This window comes from Periplaneta americana, chromosome 2 (assembly GCF_040183065.1).
Source record: "Periplaneta americana isolate PAMFEO1 chromosome 2, P.americana_PAMFEO1_priV1, whole genome shotgun sequence".
Taxonomy (NCBI): Eukaryota; Metazoa; Arthropoda; class Insecta; order Blattodea; family Blattidae; genus Periplaneta; species Periplaneta americana.
Window position 1 is genome coordinate 55,179,798 of NC_091118.1, and position 16,041 is coordinate 55,195,838.

The 16,041-nt window shown below is 37.0% G+C and overlaps 1 long non-coding RNA gene and 1 other non-coding gene across 2 annotated transcripts in view; both read right to left on the reverse strand.

The window, feature by feature from the left end:
* LOC138695266 (uncharacterized) overlaps positions 1-16,041 on the reverse strand; it is a 302,483-nt gene that overhangs the window by 125,487 nt on the left and 160,955 nt on the right. The gene's annotated exons all lie outside the window — the stretch shown is intronic.
* On the reverse strand, positions 7,182-7,253 carry TRNAY-GUA (transfer RNA tyrosine (anticodon GUA)). Its single transcript has one exon. It is a non-coding gene; the product is annotated as a tRNA-Tyr (tRNA).

Sequence of the window (16,041 nt, forward strand, 5' to 3'; positions counted from 1 at the left end):
CCATTACGCTAGATGGCACTTGTGCCAACTATGGAATCTTCATTGAACTCTGTAGACGGTTACTAGTCAAGAAAGCTTTGTTGATTCAGTTTCATTTTTATTAAGACAGTTGCATTCCACTTCAATTATCCTAATCCCAGTAATCAACGTCACTTGACAGATGATTTTCAATAAATCTTAATATTAAACAATCTCTGATACGTGACTATCCATAATATCATATAGCATAAGCTATAACATAACCTAACTAATATACACAAGTGTTAGAAAAGTTTTAATTAACGACGACGACATAAAAAATAAACATGAATAATTTTAAAAGGAATAATTATTGAATGTACAATTTTCAAATTTGAATGTGGTTGGTGGTTCAATTGATATTATATTGGACGTGTGCGTAGTAGAAATGGAACTCGTTGATTTAGGCCTATATGATGTATTCAACTTATTCAGGATTTCAGAATGAATAATTTTAAAAGGAATAATTATTAAATGTACAATTTTCAAATTTGAATGTGGTTGGTGGTTCAATTGATGTTATATTGGACGTGTGCGTAATAGAAGTGGAACTCGTTGATTTAGGCCTACATGGTGTATTCAACCTATTCAGGATTTCCGAATGGTGCTCTTCATTTATTTGTAAATCGGATTTCAGAAGATGGATAGGTATGATCAGTGATTTTTATTAATTCTTGTTCTTGAATGCCAATGCGAGTCATATTTGAAACTGCTGTGCATCGACTGGAGTGGTTTGTAATTGTATATATATTTTTGACGTCCAGACCAGCGCAGTTTCAAATGTTGGCAAACAAAAAAACAAATGCTAGGGACGCGATAAAATTAAACAAATGCTAGGGACGCGATAAAATTAAACAAATGCTAGGGACGCGATAAAATTGTGCGATAAGCAGCCATGATTGGTCGAAATACGTCCTTTCGTACCGTTTTATTGGTCAAAAGTAGTATGACGTAGTAAGAGTGTAATAGTCATAAGTAAATTTTAAGTTATGCAACGACCTGCAAGCAAGTACAGTATATCGCAAAAGGTCATCGTATCGCAAGCTAAAAATATGTCGCGTGCCTTTTACTAATAAAACATCTGTGCGGTTCTTTTACAGATAGCGTATTGTTAAGTGACATCTGCTTTAAGATCAGATAAACTATGTTCAAGGTCATTCTAGTGCGAAGGTCAATATGCTCAGTTGCTGCCAATTAAGTTGTTGAGTGCGATCATGCAGAGAGCGCGATACGCGATAGGGCAAAGAATATTTATGTGACACACTTCTGAGTGCTGGAGGAGACGAGAGCAAGGGGACATTTCATAGGAAATTTCCTGATACAGTCATTTTCAAAGACACCGTGATGAATAGGACTGTAAGTAAAAGAAGCAGTAGCTCGCCTCTTTTAAATAAATAAATGGAAAAAGTGCTAACGGGAAAGCAGTTCGATGAAATTGAAAATTCTTCCAAATTTACACTCTTTGATTTGTATAATAATAATAATAATAATAATAATAATAATAATAATAATAATAATAATAATAATAATAATAATGTATTAACAGATACTTAGGAAATTCAATGAGGAAGGAGGTCAAACTCAGATTGCATAATATAGTATCGAAACCGATGTTACTTTATAGTAGTGAAACCTGGATAATGAGGAAAAAAGACAAAAATAAAATTGAAAGCTCAGAAATGAGATTCATGAGGCGGCTATTAGGAGTATCTCTAAGAGACAGAGTGAGAAGTGCAGACATAAGAGCGGCACTGGGTGTAAGAAGTAGCATAGTGCAAGAGGCAATTCAATACCAAAAGAACTGGCAAGAGCATGTCAACCGAATGTCCCCTAACAGACTACCGCAGCAAGCTTTCTTTTATAAACCGAATGGAAGACGGGATATAGGACGGCCGAGAACGAGATGGAAAGACCAGTTTCAAGAATAATGTCTTTGGCGCGGAACGGGATAAACCCCAATCCTTGGAAAGGCAGAAAAATAAGAAAGAATAATAATAATAATAATAATAATAATAATAATAATAATAGTAATAATAATAACTCACTGTTGTGGCATTTCATTGGTTCACCCAGAGTTCTACTACAGATAAAGGCCCACCAGCTTCCTAATACCGATTGGAAATGAGGTCGCTGCTATCGCTACAAACTACAGTGACTGTATGAATACAGTCACTGTACTACAAACATGCAACGGGCTCAGTAGTTCGGTCTTTTGTCGTCGGTAATCGGAACTTGGCTATACTGTTTTCGCTGTAAGAAAAATCCTAATGTAAACATAAGCACGTGGCTGTCATACCCGTGATTGGCTCCCAGTCAAAACACTCACATTGCGCAGGAAAATATAGCTCGTATTTGGAAACCACAATCTTGTATTATTTGAAAATAAAAAATTGAATTCTAGTTGTTAAATACGATGAAATATTTAACTTCACTCATACGTAAAACGCTATGTGAAAGAAAAGCTACTTTTATATGTTGTTATGTACTATGAACGCGGATGAATACCAACAGTAATACCGAGGTAGTCTGTTCTTGTAACAAGCTGGCGTCACTTGAGCTCGTACCGTAGTTCACGTAAGCACGTGGTACTGAAGTATGGCTTCTGTATCCTCAACTGTCCATTGTGAAGACATAAGACTTAAAAAATAATTTAATTACAGTAATTATAAAGTAAATGTTTCCTAAGCAAATGAATGCATAGTAGTGAGGTTAGGCCTACTTGACGAGTAACGGGAAATGTTTAACATGAAACAGAATGTACAACAGTAGGCGGGAACATGTACTGAGAATCTACGGCGCCAAACAGCGGCCAATGAAGCCTCACTTCAGCCACGTGCTGTTGTTTACATTAGGATTTTTCTTACAGCGAAAAGATTATAGCCTGTAGCAGTGATACTGCGGTAGTGCTACTGGCAGCATAGTAGCGCTAGTGGGTGTAGCAGTAGGCATATCAGTATGTACAAGGATCTTTGTTGTAGCAATAAATCTATTATTATTATTATTATTATTATTATTATTACTATATAAAAAGTCTTACTTACTTACTTATTTACTTACTTACTGGCTTTTAAGGAACCCGGAGGTTCATTGCCGCCCTCACATAAGCCCGCCATTGGTCCCTATCCTGAGCAAGATTAATCCAGTCTCTACCATCATAACCCACCTCCCTCAAATCATTTGAATATTATCTTCCCATCTACATCTCGGCCTCCCCAAAGGTCTTTGTCCCTCCGGCCTCCCAACTAACACTCTATATGCAATTCTAGATTCGCCCATACGTGCTACATGTCCTGCCCATCTCAAACGTCTGTATTTTATGTTCCTAATTATGTCAGGCGAAGTATACAATGCGTGCAGCTCTGTGTTGTGTAACTTTCTCCATTCTCCTGTAACTTCATCCCTCTTAGCCCCAAATATTTTCCTAAAAACCTTATTCTCAAACACCCTCAATCTCTGTGCCTCTCTCAATGTGAGAGTCCAAGTTTCACAACCATAAAGAACAACCGGTAATATAACTGTTTTATAAATTCTAACTTTCAGGTTTTTTGACGGCAGACTAGAAGACAAAAGCTTCTCAACCGAATAATAACACGCATTTCCCATATTTATTCAGCGTTTAATTTCCTCCTGAGTGTCTTTTCTATTTGTTACTGTTGCTCCAAGATATTTGAATTTTTCCACCGCTTCGAAGGATAAATCTCCAATTTTTATAGTTCCATTTCGTACAATATTCTGATCACGAGACATAATCATATAACTTACCTAGTCCTTTCGGGATTTACTTCCAACCCTATCGCTTAGTAAAGCGATAAGTATGCTTCAACTAGAATTTGACGAGCAAATGCTGGGTAACTTTCGGTGCTGGACCCCGGACTCATTTCACCGGCATTATCACCTTCATTTCATTCAGACGCTAAATAACCTAGATGTTGATACAGCGTCGTAAAATAGCCCAATAAAATAAAAATAAATAAACTAGAATTTCTGCGTTTTCCCTAATCGTTTGTGGATTTTCTCCTAACATATTCACGTCATCCGCATTGACAAGAAGCTGATGTAACCCGTTCAATTCCAATAAAAAAGTCTTATTAATGTAAAATGCTACCAGTCAGCAATGTATACAATGGAGGGGAAAAAGAATTGGCTATTCTACCCTACTCTATCTTCTGGTTTAGTTGCCTCATGAATGATGTCATATTGGTGACCATTATGAGGTCCCAATCTGTCTTCGGACAGTTGACTGAACAACAGCAACCTCTTGTTGCGTACATCTTCTGACACCAAATCCAATAATTATTAGTCGGCTATCTTATTTTTCTCTTATTTTCTGTTTAGAATATCATGCTGATAATAGACTATCAATAAAACTGCTTCTTTCACGTAAGGACTAACAAGATTAAGAATTAAATAGTTACCATAGTAACCAAAACTATAGTGCTGATGCATAATACAAAATGAAATATCGCATAAGATGTGTTGCCTTTCAGATGATATAAAAACTATCAGCGTATTCCGAATCTCACCGGTCCGGTGGCATCAATGACGTCACGTTGCAGCGAAATAAGGAACAAAACTGCTGGAAGGATCGATGCTGTCATGGCGACTGTACAAGTTGTTGTCTGTGCTACGCTAGCAAATTTTGTGAAATTTTCGTACTCCCATCTCGTTCAAAGAAAAGATAGCATAAACAATTTATTTCTTGAACCAGTAGTAATAACTGGTCCGTTGACATGTTCGCTCATAAGCCATTAACATATTGTTTATACGTTGTGCTCATTACAAACAATACAGCAGAACTAAAGCAGAACACATCGCCATGACACAACAGAGCACGATGTCATTCGTCTGCTAATTCCCGCCCTATACAAGAACCAATCAGATTCACTGATGGCGGCTGATGGAGACTGCCACCACTTCTGCAAGTTGATGGCACCGGTGCGACACCGGTGGAGCATCAATGACGTCATCGGTGGAATTCGGAACACCGTGATGCCATCGGATTGCTCACCGGTGAGATTCGGAATACGCTCTATAGAGCGTCATTTAAAAATGTTCTCGATGCCGTCATAACTCGAACAACAATAACCGCCAAAACACTTTGCTTCTACAAATGTATTCATTTGCAAATACAAAAATTAACGTATCCGAAATTTTCGTCCTAAACCCCATCATTCAATTTTAATTGGAATTATGCATTACCTTTGAAATACCCTGTACGCCTATACAAACTGAACCGTAAGTTATGTCATTAATTTCAGGGGATTACACCTTCAGATATTTCAAACAAAAAAGTGTAATACCATTTTTTCTGGTTTTTGCTTCCTTTCTGAGATAATTTTTTTATACGAAACATTTCATCGCGAGTTTTGGGAGATCCAAAGAATGAATTCCAAACCTCAACAGTCAATGTAAGAGAGCAGTGTATTGTTACAATAAATTATTGAAAGTATTTTAGTTTTGTCCTTTAAATAAGCAGAAATTTGATCCGAACAAATTTAACTTCACGGAATATGTATCATATATCTTTCGCGTGTTAAATATTACAGTACCTGGTTAACTAGTTTCAGACTGTTATTGGCCATCTTCAGAACTGATTGGTGCTGGTCTTGGCGCTTTTTGTTTGTGTTTCCTGTGGGAGAGTGTTTGTGTAGTGTAATGGGGAGTCAAAGAGTGTATGTGTTCTGAAATTCAATTGTGTTTTGTGAATTTCATTTGGATGTGTTTTTGTGTGTCTCTATATTTCGTATTGTTCTAGTGTGTTTAATTATAGACACACAAAAACACATCCAAATAAAATTCTCAACACACAACTCAATTTCAGAACACACACAATCTTTGACCCCACATTACACTACATAAACACATCCCCACACAGGAAACACAAACAAAAGGCGCCAAGACCAGCAACAACCAGTTCTGAAGAAGGCCAATAACAGGTTGAAACTAGTTAACCAAGTACTGTAACATTTAACACACGAAAGATGTACAGTGTTACTATAAAATATCTTTCCGATTACAAACTTGAATAACTATCGTTAGGAGACACTTAGAAACATGATATTGGTATCAATGGAAAGAGAAACTCAAATATTTTTTATGTTGGTGAATCTGTCGTATATTTATTAATTTCGTTGCTAGGAGACGATATAACAGAAAAATTGCTGCAAATGAAGACAGGAGGGCATTTTGTGTGCTAGATTTTTACATATCCCAGTCTGTTGTCACTGTACAACGCAATTTTAGAAGAAAATTTGGTGTTGATCCACCCAGTGGCCCCAGTATCCGTAAGTGGTACGCTGACTTCAAAACGAGGGGATGCATCTGTAAGCGGAAGTCAACCGGTCGTCCATCAGTAAGTGAGGCAAATGTGGAGCGTGTGAGAGAGAGTTTCACACTAAGTCCACAGAAATCTACCGTAAAAGCGAGTAGAGAATTGAACATTCCCCAACAAATTGTGGAAGATTTTACGGAAACGTCTGAAGTTCCATCCATACCGTCTGCAATTGTTGCAGGCTCTGAAACGAGACGACAAAGCCAAGCGACAGTCTTTCTGTGAGGAGGTGCAACTCAGAATGGAAACTGAAGGTTTCATCGAATCATTGTTGCTTAGTGACGAAGCCACTTTCCATCTGTCAGGAAAAGTGCACAAACACAATGTCAGGATATGGGCTTTGGAAAACTCTAACATATATTATTTCAATGTACCGAAGTACATATGATATTTCCATGCAGATATTCTGCGTCATCATACGACGAAAGAGTAATGGAACGGAGGAAAATTCTCTCCGGCGCCGGGATTTGAACCAGGGTTTTCAGCTCTACGTGCTGATGCTTTATCCACTAAGCCACACCGGATACAACCAAGACGTCGGACAGAATTGTCTCTGATTGAGTTCCAACTCTTGGGTTTCCTCTAGTGGCCGGCCTCTGCACTACGTCATAGATGTCTATGAACTTAGGACCGAAGTCCACACATGTGCTGAGGTGCACTCGTTATGAGTGACTAGTTGGCCGGGATCCGACGGAATAAGCGCCGTCTTAAATCACTTCGTGATTTACGAATATCATATATTATTTCAATGTACCGAAGTACATATGATATTTCCATGCAGATATTCTGCGTCATTATACGATGAAAGAGTAATGGAACGGAGAAAAATTCTCTCCGGCGCCGGGATTTGAACCCGGGGTTTCAGCTCTACGGGCTGATGCTTTATCCACTAAGCCACACCGGATACAACCTCGACGTCGGACAGAATTGTCTCTGAGTTCCATTACTCTTTCATCGTAAAATTCTAACAGTTATGCAGAACATGTACGCGACTCCTCCAAAGTGAACGTGTTTTGTGCTATAAGCCGTGAAAAGCTGTATGGCCCTTTCTTTTTTGTCGAGGCAACAGTCACAGGTAATTCGTACCTAGACATGTTACAGTTATGGCTTCTTCCACAACTGGAACAGGACATCGAAGGTCTCATTTTTCAGCAGGATGAGGCACCACCCCATTACCATTAGATGTCAGAAAAGAACTGAATACACGACTTCCAAGGAGATGGATTGGACGTGCTGGCCGTGAAGATTTAGAATGTTTGCATTGGCCTCCACGTTCCCCCGACCTCATTCCTTGTGATTTTTTTTCTCTCTGGGGTTTTATAAAACAACCATTACCACCTACCATTGAGGATCTTCGTGTCCTCATCACAGAGGCCATTGCACTGGTGGATGGTCCAATGCTACAACGTGTATGGCAGGAAATTGACTACAGACTTGATGTGTGTCGTGTGTCACAAAGAGCTCACATTGAGCACATGTGACTTATTTACGGTTGTGAACAAAATGTTTCTCTTTCTGTTTCATGTTTTCCAGTGAAAAAATTGTTGGAGTTTCTGTTTCTGTTGATACCAATTTCATGTTTTCTAATTTTTGCTGATTTAAGAGTAGCACATGTGACTTAACCGAATGGATAACAGACAATATTTGAGTTTCTCTTTCCATTGATACCAATATCATGTTTCTAAGTGTCTCCTAACGATAGTTATTCAAGTTTGTGATTGGAAAGATCACTTATAGTAACACTGTATAATACATATTCCGAAGTGATATAGTGTTAAAACTTGTGTAAACAAGATATATTAACTTTTGCTTCTAAAAAGGAATTAACCCTTTACAGCATAGTGGTTGTTCAGAAGAACCACAGTTTACTTTCTTTCTAAATTTTATGGCAAGATATTCCACCAAGGAACCACCTCTTGAGGATACATAGAGGTGCCAGCTATGCTTTGAAATTGTGTGCAGAGTTAAAATGTTGAAAAAAAATGATCGATAGGTACTTTGTTATGATTCATGAAATGAAAAACATAAAACATTAATTTGTGCTGCAAAAGGTTAAAATGTTACATTTGTTCGGATCAAATTTTTGCATATTTAAAGGACAAAACTAAAATTATTTAAATCACTAATTACCATAATAGACTGCTCTCTTAAATTGACCGAGTATATTGGGAATTAAATCAATGGTTTTCCAAAAATACACTATAAAATGTTTCTTATAAAACAATTTTTAGCTCGGAAAGAAAGCAAAAACGAGCAAAATTGTATTAAACTTTTTTGTTTGAAATATCTCAAAGAATAAACCTATGAAATTAATGACACCTTGTATGTGTTAACATAAACTCAATGTGATTGCATTTCTACAGTTTTACGCCATATTTTTCTTAGGCTGAGCGACTGTTCTTGCCAGTACATAGCAAACAGTTTTGAAGCAAACAATTTCAGTCCATTTACTTCTTGTTAAGGATCGGATTCCTTAATTCCCATCTCTGGTATTTGACATCCAGTATTCTTACCGAGTTACATTAATTTCCTTTCCAAAACCGCCATATTGAATCTGCAGGAAGTAAATAACGGGGAAGCTCTCCAAGGCGATGCAATTTGTTTGTGGAAGCTTCCATAAAACAGGAAACTACATCACGGCGATGTTAAGTCTTAATTTTGTAAAATTAATGCTGGTTTCAAATTTCCGGTCGCTTGGCAACGGATGAAATGTTTATATAGAAAAAAAAAACTTCGGTTTCCATAGGAACGCCACAAATCTGGGCGACTGGTCTCCATTGAGCGAGGAGAGTGCTCAGAGTTGACGAAGTGGTGAAACTCCGATGCAACCCTCATTTGAATCAGGAAGAGCAGCGGAGGGGACTGCGAGGGGGCTTCTGTTTAAATCGCTGCATTTTTACAGAGAATCTTAAGCGGATTTTAGAGTTATAAGGCAGAGGAAGCGTAGCTGGATTACAGCTACAGTCTGCGGGTAGCGTACCGTATACGACGCGCAGAGATGTGTATTTATTTCAATGTTTGATGTAGAGCCCGGATGTTTGGCAAAATGCCTTTTTTATTGGGTGGAAATAAATCATTATTTTCATAGATATAAATGTGATTTGGGGTAAATTAAAGTGATAGGGCCAATTTCGATTTTGATTTTTTTAAGTGTTTTTAGTAGGTTATTTCACGACGCTGTATCAACATCTCAGGTTATTTAGCGTCAAACAGTCATTGAGAGTATTTTAACTTATGGTGCTGAGGGTTGGACGTTAGTAGAGAGGCAGAAATGTAGAATATTGGAGTAGAGATGGATGGGATCCGGAGAGGGGCCAGGATATCTAAGTTTGAAAGAAGGAAAAATGAAGATGTAAGACAGCTGATGGAAATGAAGGAAACTGTTATCGAGAGAATTGAAAGACAAACTCTGCAATGGTATGGGCACGTCAATAGAATGGATTGTGAAAGACTTCCTAAGACTTTCCTCCATTGGTCACCTTCTGGAAGAAGAAAACGTGGACGGCCGAGAGCATTATGGAAGTCTGGTGTAGTCCAAATGATGAAACAACATAATCTGAAGGAAGGGGACTGGCAGGACCGTGAAGTATGGAAGATGGGAATACAGGGTAACTGCTGACATGTGGAAATGCCCTCAAAAGTAAAAAAAAAGTAAGTATGAAATGATAATGCAGGTGAGATGAGACCAGGGTCCAGCATCGATAGTTACCCATCATTTGCTCATATTGGGTTGAGGGAAAACCCCGGAAAAACCTCAACCAGGTAACTTTCCCCGAATGGGAATCGAACCCGGGCCACCTAGTTTCACAGCCAGACGTGCTAGCCCTTACTCCACAGGTGTGGACTTTAAGGTGTTTCTTACTAATTCAATAATAAATGCCTTTTTTGTCATTATCCTGGAATGGTAACGTGGGGTCCATCAGACCCCCAAATACTTATTTCCTGGAATACTTTCGATGTTATATGGGTTACATTTCAATATTTTTAGTAGCTTTCCATTGTTGTTCCTGCTTACCAAATCATAAATTACGTTCAACTGTTGTGGAGAGATGGCGGTGCACAATTTCTAATCACTAGATTCTGCACCAATACGCCTGGGTTAAATCCCAAATCTCTCTGCAGTGCATATGAAGGGAAGGCATATGTCGCTGTTGATACTGATTCATCCGTCGGATGGGGACGTTAAGCCTGGCGACCTCCTTGGTGCTATTCGACAGGAGTAGGCTACGTGCCGGGAACGAGTTTCCCCTTCTCCCTTCCTCATCTTCTTCATCATCATCATCATCATCATCATCATCATCATCACTCATTCCCGACATTACACGCACACGAACACTTACACATACACTCACCCTTAAGTACACGACATAATTCTTTCACAGATACACATCATGTACAGAGTGACACGCCGAAGTGGTGTACAACTATAAAATGGGTCACAGTTCTGCCATCTATCCGCAGCATGCGGAACCCCAATCACGCAAGTGAAGTGGGTGGGCATTGGACACACACACACACACACACACACACACACACACACACACACACACAGTTCAATTGTTGTAATTCTCAGTAGTTTAACGGTTTAGTGTATGGGGTATCTGTAGACCCCACATTACTATTTGCGTTTATATTGTGCTGATGTAGCCTATAGTATTTGAATTTGGAATATTTTATGAGAGATTTGTACATACTAGGCCTACATATTATATTATTCTCTTGTAATTGTTGTATAGTACACTAGCGAATAATACTAGTTACTTTTATTAGGCTTCTGGATATTGCAGGTATAAACGGTTTTATTATCCATGCTGCAAATAACTCTGTTTCGAAAATGAAGAGAAACGAGGACTTAGTTCAAACTATATTCTTACTTGCAAATCTAGCTTTGAGGTAAAGTTCACTGTGAAGCAGGCTTGAATAATTTCAAGGGAAAAATTGTTCCGGGCGGGTATCAAATCCGGGGCCTTTGGCTGAACGCATCAACGCTCTAACGACTGAGCTACCTAGGAACTTCACCCGAAACTTCTCAATTCTTCCCATTATATCCACAAGAGTGGGCTGACAAGACGCCAGAAACCCACATCGAGTGCACACAAACTCTGTGTGACTTGAAACTGTGGTTTATCTGAAAGCTAGATTTGCATAATAGATTTTATGTTACTGTAAGTAGTCTACATTAACAGAAAACCACAACCATATTTCAGTCTTCAAACTTGGATATAGTAAGGGGGTCTAATGACACCCCACGTTACCATTTGTGTTACGAACTTTCATGTAACCATTTCAAAGCAATATTTCTTGTTTATTTGCAATTTTCTAATTAATTGTAATGTAATGTGTATGAAATTTAAACGTATGAAACAATGACTAACTTTACTAACAATAGTAAATAAAAGAAATTTATTTCGGTGTTTAATCTGCTAATAACCGTGCTTTAATACTATTGGTGTAATATGAATAATGATCGACAATCCACAGTTACAAATATAATATTTTCATGTCTTCACGATACCAACAATCAGCTTTATAATTTTAAACATTAAAGCTCGTTCTCATAGAAGTTGTCACGTAGCATTTTCAATTGTTTGCTTTCATATTTTCAAATCTTACTGTTACAATTTTGTGCTACACGTGTTTATTATTGCAGGAGAAAGACATTTGAGTGAGGAACAGACACTTATTGTCGAGTGACAGAAGATATAAGATCGGTTAGCTTGTATACCTAAATTCAGCATACCATTGAAAAGTAAACTTCATGCTTACGTTAGTAAATTGGTGCCCATGTGTTTTCAATCGATGGAACAGTTCTGTTATGTAAAGTTTGTGAAAAGAGAGCTAATCACCAAAAAAAGTATTTTATAAGCCAACATGTGTCAACTACGAAGTAAAAATGTGAGTTATGTTGATTAATTGAAATTTATTGCTAAAATAAGTTATATTATGCCTTTTTAAAATTTATAATGCCGTTTCAAAATTTATTGCGCATTTTTTAAGTTTTTATTCCTTTTTTGCCTGCCTATTTTAACTGTTATAAATACCTAAACATCCGGGCTCTAATAATAATAATAATAATAATAATAATAATAATAATAATAACTTGGACTCAGTTTGAGAGAGTAACAGAGATTAAGGGTGTCTGAGAATAAGGTTCTTAGGAAAATATTTGTGGCTAAGAGGGATGACGTTACAGGAGAATGGAGAAAGTTAAACAAGGCGCAACTGTACGCATTGTATTCTTCAACTGAATAATCAGGAACATTAAATCCAGACATTTGACATGGCCAGGGCATGTAGCACGTATTGGCGAATCCAGAAATGCATTATAGAGTGTTTGTTGGGAGGCCGGAGGGAAAAAGATCTTTGGGGATACCGAGATGTAGATGAGAGGATAATATTAAAATAGATTTGAGGGAGGTGGGATATGATGATAAAGACTGGATTAATTTTGCTCAGGATGGGGACCGATGGCGGGCTTATGTGAGGGCGGCAATGAACCTGCGGGTTCCTTAACAGCCATTTGTAAGTAAGTAATATAATAATAATAATAATAATAATAATAATAATAATAATAATAATAGTAGTAATAATAATAATAATGTTTATGACCCGGATTTATATGGCCTAAAACTATGGAAATATGCATACACTTATGCTCTAAAAATACCAAAATATAACATAAAAACTTGGAAATATGACGCAAAACAAATTAAATACTTTCCAAAAATATTTAAAAAATTATTTTATCCATGACTGGTATCTAAACTGGTCTTTATTTTAGCGTTCTTAGCAACCTAACCTAAACAATAGCTTTATTCCCTGCAGTGAATTAAAATTTTTTAATCACTCTTTCTTGACAACCAACACATTAGCAACAATAAAATCCATGTCTTCTTTCATTCATTTATAACTTCTTCACAAACAACGCATTGCAAAGGAAAGGCCTACAATTTAAAATTAAATTTAGATACCAGGAATGGATAAAATATTGTATAACACACGAGAATAAACAGATTTTATGCGCTCGTAGTAATTATAACCCTAGGCTCTGCCTCGGGCGCTACACTTTCCACCCGCAGATATGATCTAATTTTACGCTCTACTATAAATTATGCTATTCTAGAGTAGTGAATAAAGTTATTTTCTGAATATTAACTCCATACATTGACTATACAAAAATAGAAGAAGTAAAAGAGAGGTGAAAATGTCCTTTGTATGACAAATTCATTTGTGCGAGATCGTGCGTATTTGCTTGGTTTCCGCACAAAACCAATCCGCGGAAAGTCTAAAATTCCATATTCAGTATTCCCAACCTAACACACATAACAATTTCCCTCTTCTTACCGCTTAAATGACGTATTGATTTTACTGCTTTGGGCTTTTAACATATTATTTTTAGAGACGTTCAATATAGTAAATAATTATAAATTGGAAACTTACCACTGCAATTTCACCTAAATTGCACTGTTAATTATTGTTTTAAAATATTTGGAAAAATTAAGTAAACTCTACAACTCCACTAAAGTTAGTGCATTCATGATGCAAGTAACATTAAGGAAGTCGTGAAAAAATCAACAAACTTGCCGATGTTATTACTGCAATATGTTATATAAATAATATTGTTAAAATATTAAAATGAAAAATAAATCATTACATAACCTTACCGTTTGTTTTAAGTTCGCATTTATAGACTGGGGGAAAAAAAGACAGACGTATATTACGGCCTGCTGGAGTATAGTAAACACAGAAAACATTTTAAAGCAACAATGTTGAAGATAGATATTGTTGTTTTCCAAATTTGCTGTCATCGAACAGAAACCAAGATGGAGATTTCATTGCAACTAATTAGAAATTCCTCTTTCAGGTATGTAATAAACGATCTTCGCACAAAATAATGTACGATACACGAGCGTTATGTTTTCTTTCAATTCTCGGAAATTAAAAAAGCTCGACTACGTTTCGCTTTTTCAAACTTTTCCTCGAACATGAAAACTTCAACATACCGCTCTTGTAACGCATATTACTATTACAGCTATGTTAACAGGGTCAGTGTTTGTAATTATTGGTTGGTATCTCTTAAGCATCACATGTTTGGGGGAGGGTGAAGGGGGTGAAGTCGAGACGGATCAGCAACAATCTGGCGATATTCCTAACATTCTTTTGTCCTTCGTGTTTTGACAACTTACTGCTGGCGAATTCCGTTACCTTCAAAATTCATTTAACTACAAAATATTTAGGGTAGACCAGGGTAATTGTAAACAGGGTGTAATTGTAAATAAATGCTGTGAGAAATACAAAACTGTCAATATAAAAATTTTAATTCGGGGAATATTTAAATTAACATGTTGGCTAACCTAAAAAAGCAGTTTGGCGCCAAATAGGAGTAACTGCTTAGTTGTGAACGAATGTTCTGTAAGAGTCTACAAAAAAAGTTGAGAAAGAATTTTGCTTCACCTTCAATTTTGGCATTGTAAGTAAACGTACAGTGTTATTTTTTAAGAATATGTTGTTTTTATGAGTAATGTATAGTAGTTAGCCTAACATTTATTACAATGGTTTTGAGATCTCCCGTAACTTCAGTTCATTAAATTATGACGTGTTTACATTTTCCCCATACTGTAGTTTTAATTGCTTGGGGGTAATTGTAAACATGTTTTACTATGGTTACATTTCGTACTTTCCAGTAATCAAAATTCCAAGAAATTATATTACAAAGAGACCCCCATCAAACTACACTGTAGATGATTTAGAGAGGGTTGTCGCGGATGTAAAAAATTGGTAACTACAGTTATCGTGAAGCTCAGGAGAGGTACTGAGTTCCTATATCCGTCATATATCATAGGTTAAAGGTACGAAATGTACCAGTGACCAAAATTGGAGTTGGAACGAGTACAGCTCTTTCTTCTGAAATAGAACAAAAAATGTTCAGTAGCCTATCTGATAGTCCGTGTGAAAATTGGTGTTTACAATTACCCCCCTCCGAAAGGGGTAAATGTAAACTAGCAATTACAAGATAAAAAAAAGTCAACCTTATTATTTTAAACCCATTTTCAGGGAAAAGAAAGATCTAAAAATAGCACAATGTTTCTTTATCATGCTTACCGTTACTGAGGGTTGTGTAATGTTGAAATATATTTGAAATCAGTGAAAAGTGTTTACCATTACAATGGTCTAGATAAGAAAAGGAAATTAATAGTACATTATGCAACGAGCCTATAATGGTAGCAGGACGATGGTTGTAATTAAGACGGAGTATGTTTATGAAACGAGCGCAAGCGAGTTTCATAATTTTCATTTTTTTATTTTATTTTATTGGGTTATTTTACGATGCTGTATCAACATCTAGGTTATTTAGCGTCTGAATGAAATGAAGGTGATAATGCCGGTGAGATGAGTCAGGGGTCCAGCACCGAAAATTACCCAGCATTTGCTCGTATTGGGTTGAGGGAAAACCCCGGAAAAAACCTCAACCAGGTAACTTGCCCCGACCGGGATTCGAACCCGGGCCACCTGGCTTCGCAGCCAGACGCGCTGACCGTTACTCCACAGGTGTGGACTAATTTTCATACGAGCGTCTTAATTACCATTATAGGCAAGTTTCATACGACTTTTTATGCTCGACCATATTTCTAACTTGAAATTATTCATAAGTATTCATGTTATTCTTATCTGACTGGGGAGCGGAACTGACC